This window comes from Centropristis striata, chromosome 5, assembly GCF_030273125.1.
Source record: "Centropristis striata isolate RG_2023a ecotype Rhode Island chromosome 5, C.striata_1.0, whole genome shotgun sequence".
NCBI classification, from domain to species: Eukaryota; Metazoa; Chordata; class Actinopteri; order Perciformes; family Serranidae; genus Centropristis; species Centropristis striata.
The window spans coordinates 24,769,013-24,776,807 of NC_081521.1; positions in this window are offsets into that span (position 1 = coordinate 24,769,013).

Sequence of the window (7,795 nt, forward strand, 5' to 3'; positions counted from 1 at the left end):
CAGAGCTCTGCTTAAACAAACAGGGGAGGACAGGAGAGCAAGACTAATGATGGGATCCACGCAGCTTACACACACATGTATAGACACACAGATGCACGTATGCACTCCCAAACTCGGTAGAGCAAAGACAAGAGGAATTTGTCCCCGGAAGAGGAGTGGTGGAGATAGACCTGTGATCTGAAGAAGGGGATGAAAAGAAGGAAAAGACACATCCCGCCTCTCTTTATTCACTTCTGGATGCCAAAGACATTACTATATCAATTTTTGTGCTACAAATTTAAAATATTTTCGCCGTTATCTGTACTCCTTTTGACGCCATGTGCTCAGTGTAACCTGCATTTGTGTGTGAGTGAGCATGTGTCTGCACGTGCACGAGCCTGTGGCTGCCTGCACGCCCTGACCGCATTGTGCAGCAGAGTCCTTGACAGAAGTGAATTAATCAGACCCCTCTGGCCCATTTGTCTCTATTTGGAGGGCTAATTGGAAAAGAAGCAGGTGTTAATAGAGAGAAGAGAGAGCCACAGTAAGAGTGTGTTTCTCTCGTGTGTGTGTGTGTGTGTGTGTGTACATGCGTGTACATGCGTGTAATAGAAGTCTCAGAGCTAAGTTAACCAGACTTAATTAGGCTTGTTCAGGCTCCAGCAAACCTTACATCTTTCTCTCTCCTTATCTGAGGTGAAGGCCATGCAGCGGGCGAGAGATGGAGGGATGTGTGTGTGTGTGTGTGTGTGTGTGTGTGTGTGTGTGTGTGTGTGTGTGTGTGTGTGTGTGTGTGTGTGTGTGTGTGTGTGTGTGTGTGTGTGTGTGTGTGTGTGTGTGTGTGTGTGTGTGTGTGTGTGTGTGTGTGTGTGTGTGTGTGTGTGTGTGTGTGTGTGTGTGTGTGTGTGTGTGTGTGTGTGTGTGTGTGTGTGTGTGTGGGAGGAGGAAATGAAGACTGCAGCGAGGCCTCTCGCATGTTGGTTGGCTACATGTTCACACAGATGCTGCAGTAAACCTACACAACCACACAAAAGTTTAATTCATGATGCCGCCTGCTGTTTAGAGTGGGCATCGTGTGACGGTGATGTATCGAGGATGGGAAACACCACTCTCCTCTCTGCAGATTTTACCTCTGCTGCTGGTGTCTGGGGTTGTTTGTTTGAGATGCTCAATTGCGAGTGTGTGGCAGGCCTGTGTACTGTCCCGCGGGTAGCTGCCGATAAAGCTTGAACCTGTTTGGAAGCTCAATCAAAGGCCCCACTAGCTCGTTAGCTCCCTGCATATTTAGCCGTCTAAGTGATGTCAGCAAGTTTTAATGGACGGCAGCTTTTCTCAATTATGCAGGAGGGAGGCAAGCAAACTGTATCCAGTGCTATATGTGTATGTGTGTGTGTGTGAGAGAGCGCGTGTGTGTTTGATGTGGTGTTTACTCAGTTGAAAGCTGTCTCCTGTGTGGTCTCGCCACAAAGTTATCCCCCTCCAGATCACACACACGCTCACCTGAGGCAGTGTATGTTTGTTGTGCGCGAGTGTGTGTGCATGTCTTGGAGACGAGTAGGTGTAGGTTCAACACGTGACGCATCTTTATGAATTTTTGGGAGTGCACGCTGCTCTTCCCACCGATGTCCAGTACACACATGTACACACATGTACACACACACACACACACACACACACACACACACACACACACACATATACAGAGATTCAAGACATAAACATACAACAAAATCTTCCATAATATTTAGATATTTCTTTATGCACACAACTCCAGCCATGTGCTCCCCCATGTATATACACACGAAGACACATTGTTCTTGCTTTTTTCCGCCTGGCTTCATATCTGTTTTTGTTTCAGTCTCACACACACTGGAGAGTTTGACTTTACAGCAGTTTTAGTGCTTCGTCAGTCAGAAGACCAATTCTCGATCCAGCCATCCATAAGGCTCTATTGCAAACATCATAAACACGATAATACATTTGAAGAAATGTAAACAATATCAAGTCCCATCCATCCATCAATTCATCTATCTTTATTTATGCTCTAAGGTGACAATAAAGCCTTTTTAAATCATTAATTCAGTGATTAGATTAAAGGAATACTCACCCAAAAAGATAATCGTTTTTATATCAGTCACTCAACTCATGTTAACTTGGATATTTCAAGAAAACTTTGTTATTGCCTGCACCGTGAATGAAGAAACTAATAACTGGAGTAAATTATTGATGGACAGGGGTTGTGTCTAGCAAATTCAAAACATTTGTTTACATCAATTTCACGGACAAGCAGTGCGCCTGCGCAAACGTCAAAATATTTATGCGGGAATGTTTTAAATCATAAGGTTTTAGCAGAAATGCACATGTTTGGGAAGTAGTGAGCATACGACTGGGGAGTTTTGTTTGTAAAAAGATGTTTGATATAGGCCCGTATTTACTTCAATTCATGAAGGATTTCTCTCTCTTTGGATTCTTCTGTAATTGTAGATGCATGTGAGAAAAAACAAGTTTTCTTTTGAAATTCAAGGTAACACAGGGTGAGTTATTGATATAAGTATTCCTTTAAGTGTTTAATGTTACAACCACTTTCAAACTCTCCCACATATCTCTCATTATTCCTCCCTTATCTTTCTCTCTGTCCATCTCTTCATCCCTCCCTTCTTCCCTTCCATCTGCCAAAGTTGCTTGCAGCTACTTTTCATCAACACAGACAAATCCAATGCGTTGAACACAGGCAGTACTTTATTGAGCGGAGTGGAGAAAGCTGTGAAGGAGGAGTGTTATGTTTATTTATGTCTGTGATTACACATTTATTTATTTGAGGGAAGTTTTGTATAAAATGTTCAAAGCTTGTGTGTGTGTGTGTGTGTGTGTGTGTGTGTGTGTGTGTGTGTGTGTTAAAGGGTGTGTTAATGTGGCAAAATATGCATCTATGTGAACATTCTGCCCTCCTGAACCTGGGATGCCCCCTGACACACACACACACACACACACACACACACACAGATACACACAGCAGTCAGAGGTGGGATGGCTGCAGGCAGGGAGGCAGGTCGGCAGCGATTAGAGGGGCTGTGTGTGTAATGGTTGCCATGTGCAGACCCATCTCATCCACCATTACACACACGCACACGGCGCCCACCTCCCGAATCCCTCCAAGATACCGTACACTTTTAAAAACATTAGCCACTAATGCTTTAATGCCCTCGCGTCGACGTGGGGTTTGACTGGAGCTAAAATGGCAGACACAGAGGAATGCTGGCTTGTGTTTGCTTAGTGTATGAGGAAGGGCTCTGGCTTACTTTTGATTCAAACATGATGGAGCTGTAGCCCAGCTGCATACTGAAAAACTGTCATGGAAACATTAAACACAACTATCAAGTAATTTATGTTTAAAATGACATTTGTTGTTTCATTTTCAATCCACTAACGCTGCACCTACTGAAGTAGCTTTTTCTTTGGGTTTGATCATTAATCACATGCAAAATGCCGACTGGACTAGTGTGGATATTTACATGTGAATGGTGGGGCCACGCCGCCCAGCCAGTGACGACTAACGAACGGTGGGCACGGCTAGTGGCCTGTCTCTGCAGCGTGCCAGGTGCTTGTTCCGGGCCAGGCTGCATGAAAAGCAGCATCTGACCTTGGGACGGGGTGGGTGAAACCCGAGTCGCCTCCACTACGTCTAAATGTCGGGCACCTGAGAGAGTCTGAAGCTCCTCCTCTTGTTTGTTCGCTCTTTCTCTCCTCTGTACCTGTCGTTCCGCCCTCCGTGATGTAAAAAAAAAAGAAAGAAAAAGAAATGGGGAAAGTACCAGGACCCTCCTCTGGTCCGCGTCTCTTCCCTCTTCTCCTCCCACTTCCACTGCACGCACATACAGAACCTTTGGCCATTGGACGCTCAACAGCTTCCTTGTCTGTGAGCTTGGTGAATGTAAACACGACCGGAGAGGGCGCAAAAACAAAAGTGTTATTGCGAGGGATTCATTGTGTCAACATCTTAGGTGGTGAGCTCCTGAAGTGAACAGGGGGCACAGTCTAGACTATTTACTGACAAAGGGAGCGTTTTACAAGGGAGTTATTTAATGTACACTTCACCTTTACATGCACCCGGCTAACTAATCAGTAAAAGCAACATTTTTGGCACGGAAGGGAGATTCTGCCCTGTAGGTTTCTTACAGTGATGTCGCTGTGTCACGTTTACAAGACAGGTATGAAAAAACACATTGTTCCTCCCAAGAGTGGGTTAGGAGGTCAGGAAATTGATGTTAGCTGCTGTGAATATCGGCATTGAGGAGTTAAAGACCAAGCCTTTCAGGTGTCCCCTCAGCTGCTGAACATTGTTGATCTGTTTGGCACAAAGTAGCATTCCTTTAAGCATGAATGCTTTTCTTGAACTTGTTCCTGGAAGGCAGGACAGCGAGATAGACATCTTGAGAGAGAGAGAGAGAGCGAGAGACCCCTACCCGACCCACGACACACACTTAGACACAGCAGAATGAATAAGGTGTGGACGAGGGTCATTATCACCACCACGTGTTTTGGCTCTCAGCTAAACTGTGAAAAGTAATTGTTTCTCAGATCTTGATTTGTAATTTAGAGAAATGGGTGATAATGAGACTGCCGGTAACTTGGCACTTGAGTGCAATTAGCAAAATCAGATGGAGGTTAGTAAAGTCATTACAAGGTGCTCGGTCAGTTTGTCAATAGAATAGACCGACTTCTCCTGAACCTCCTGTAGCTGAATACAATGGTGTGTTTACATTTAAAACCAATTAGCCGGCACACCTGTAGTTAAAAACACCATAACCAGGTAGCAAATCTGTCTGTCAGCACCAGCTTACTAATGGGCTTAAGCTATTTTAGCGCTTATAGCGCTTATAGCATTGTTTAATTATAGTTATAAAACTCATAATGTCCTATAACAAGAATCACAACACACTATAAAGCATTTTATAATGACTAAAAAGTTCAAGTGTCATAATACTTCATAATTTCTGATCACTCACCATGTCTATAATGCATTATAAACATACATACATGATGTGTCATAAAGCTACCTTAACCATATAATGACATAATAATTCATTACACAACAGTGATTATGTTGCATGATAAAATATCATATTTTATTACGACTATGAGAATAATAATAATTGTCATCTTCGCAAAAACAATGTCTGTAAGTGATCATAAATTATGTTATTGTATGAAGGTTGACCTTATAAGTCATTATAAAATGCGTTAAAATGTGTTACAATTATTGTTCTAAAGCATTATGAATATAGGTTATTTTAGCTATTGTTATGCAGTGCTATAAGCAAATTATAATGTATTATAAGTAGTAGCTGTTACCATTCTTTCAAATACTGTTGTCACTTTGGCCTGCAGGTATAAAGAATTATCAATGTTTAATAATGCATTATATCCACCATTTTCAATAATATATAAAGCCCTCATGCATGATTATAAACATTTAGTTTTATAAAGCTTTATAAGTGCATTATAATATATTATGAATGTGCTCAGGAGCAGGACCTGCACAGAAAGTGTTAAATTAGCAGCTTCATTTCATCTTTGCTCAGAGTTTAGTGGCCTACTGCGTTTAGATCTTCTGCAGCGTGATTTTTGATACATTAAGTGAATGAACTTCTCACCTCTCTCTCTGATCTTTCTACTGTTTGCTTTAATCTATCACTGTGAACCCTTCGCCTTTAAACATTGACCAAGTAGGGATCAACTTGATCAATATAGAAAGAGCACTCTCTTTGTTTGCCTCTGTTTCTCTCTCCTTCACACTTGACTTGTCCCCCGGGTATAGCAGATTAATAATGCTTGTTCTTTCACCATTCAGCGGAATGCGGAGGGAGACTTGAATAGCGGTCCTTAATGAACTGGGTGGCCAGTGTTGGCCTCAACACCAATTAACACAGCTTTTAATTATGGCTCTAATCAGAGCAGCTGATGGCGAGAGCGCCTGCAACCCTGAATGCGAGCGCCCTGCTGAGACATGCAGATGCACACGAGCACATGCACACACTCCGACTGCTGAAATACAAAAAAAGGCTTTATGAGAGAGTATGTGTGTTCCCTACCCAGCTTCCCTCCTCATTTATCTCCAACGCTCCTTCTTTTATTGGCGACCTTAGACCTGTCTGCTCCAGCTAAAGAGGGTTGAAAACATATCTGGCCCCAAAATAGCCCAAACACTTTTTATTTAGAATCTCTAAGGCAGCGAGTCAAGGGTACACGCTGCCCCCATCCAAAAACATGAAGCAACAGGAAGAGAATGTCTACTGGAGTAGTCTGCCAACTTCCCAAGCTGAGGGAAAAATTGGTATTTTTATTATGAAGAGAGGGCGCTGACTGTTTGACTTGAAGCGCAGAGAAAGGTTAATTCCTGTTACAGGGGAAAGACAGAGGACACATATGACATTAAAGAGGTCGGTTATTAACACCAGTCCCCCAACTTAAAGCACTGTTTTGTCCGAGTTTGCTTGATTTCAGTTTCAGTGTTTCAGCAGCTGTCTAAGGAGACGACTGGCTGCCAGCTACAGTGCTTGACTCTAGTAATACGGATGGAAGTAAAGCTCTTGAGAAAGTAAGTGCTGTTCTGGAATCAGTTTCTTTTGGATCAGGGTCTCAGCAGGGGCCTGGAAAGGAGGGACCTAGATCAGCAACATTCACGCTTCCCAGGAAAATTACAGGAGAATATGTCATTTTTGGCAAAGGCGAGAAAACAAGTAGTAATCGTTGCCTTCTCCCACATGCATTTGATTTAATACAATTATGCATGTACTGTAACACGCACAGCACGCTGTGTGGTTAAGTGGTGAAGGATAAAAAGTGAAAACACAATGCTTTATGGCAGTAAACTTTTTTTTAAATCAAGTTTCCTGTTGAGCTACAGAAAGTTTACTAAGAGTTGTCAGAGGGGCGTTGATATCACTGATGGAAAAACAATACCATGTAGTATGTTACAGGGTGTGATGCTGTGAGGGTCAGTATAACCAAGGTCATGTGGTCCAATTATTTCATCACCTTAAAGGCCTAAAATATGGACGTCTTTGTAGCAATCTGGTTCTGTGCATGTGTAGTAGGGGAGGCTGGGGGCAAGTGCAACATTTTTTCATTAGAAAAAACAACTAATTTAGACTTCTTTAAATACACGAGTTATCTCTTGAAATAAGAATTGTATATGTGTGCACTAATTAATAATAAAGTTAATATATTTTAACTAATAAGGACAAGGCTATAATATCAAATTTAATGTAGGAGGTCAGAGGGTTACAATTGCCCCTTTTGTTGGCCATGAAATCCCACTAAACAGACAAAGTGACCATGAAAGGAACTTTGCATTTGCAGACATACATAATGTTCAAACTTTCTGATTTCTGTCAATGTCTAATATTGTTTGAAGACATATAAAACGTTGTAATAATTCAGTGAAATACGTTCATTTTTTAACAGAAAAGTAAGTCCATACAGAAAACAAGGTGCTTACATTGGGCCATGTGGCTCAGGGGGAATTGTAACACAGTATTATGATTGCCCCCGATCTTGCAGCCATGATAAATTATTACATTTTTAACCAATAACTGAAAGATAAAATTGATGTTAGTTTGAATTCACAGTGATCTTAAGTTCAGACAGCAGAAGAAGAACATCTATATCAAAAAACAAATGTTTATAGCTGAAATTTTTTTGTGGAAACTTCCACTACAGAAAATCCGACTGAGCATGTGCAGAGTAGGTGTCATCACTCTATCCTGTGTCTGATTGGAGAGATTAAGTTGGTACAGTTTCCCCCGGTCTCCCT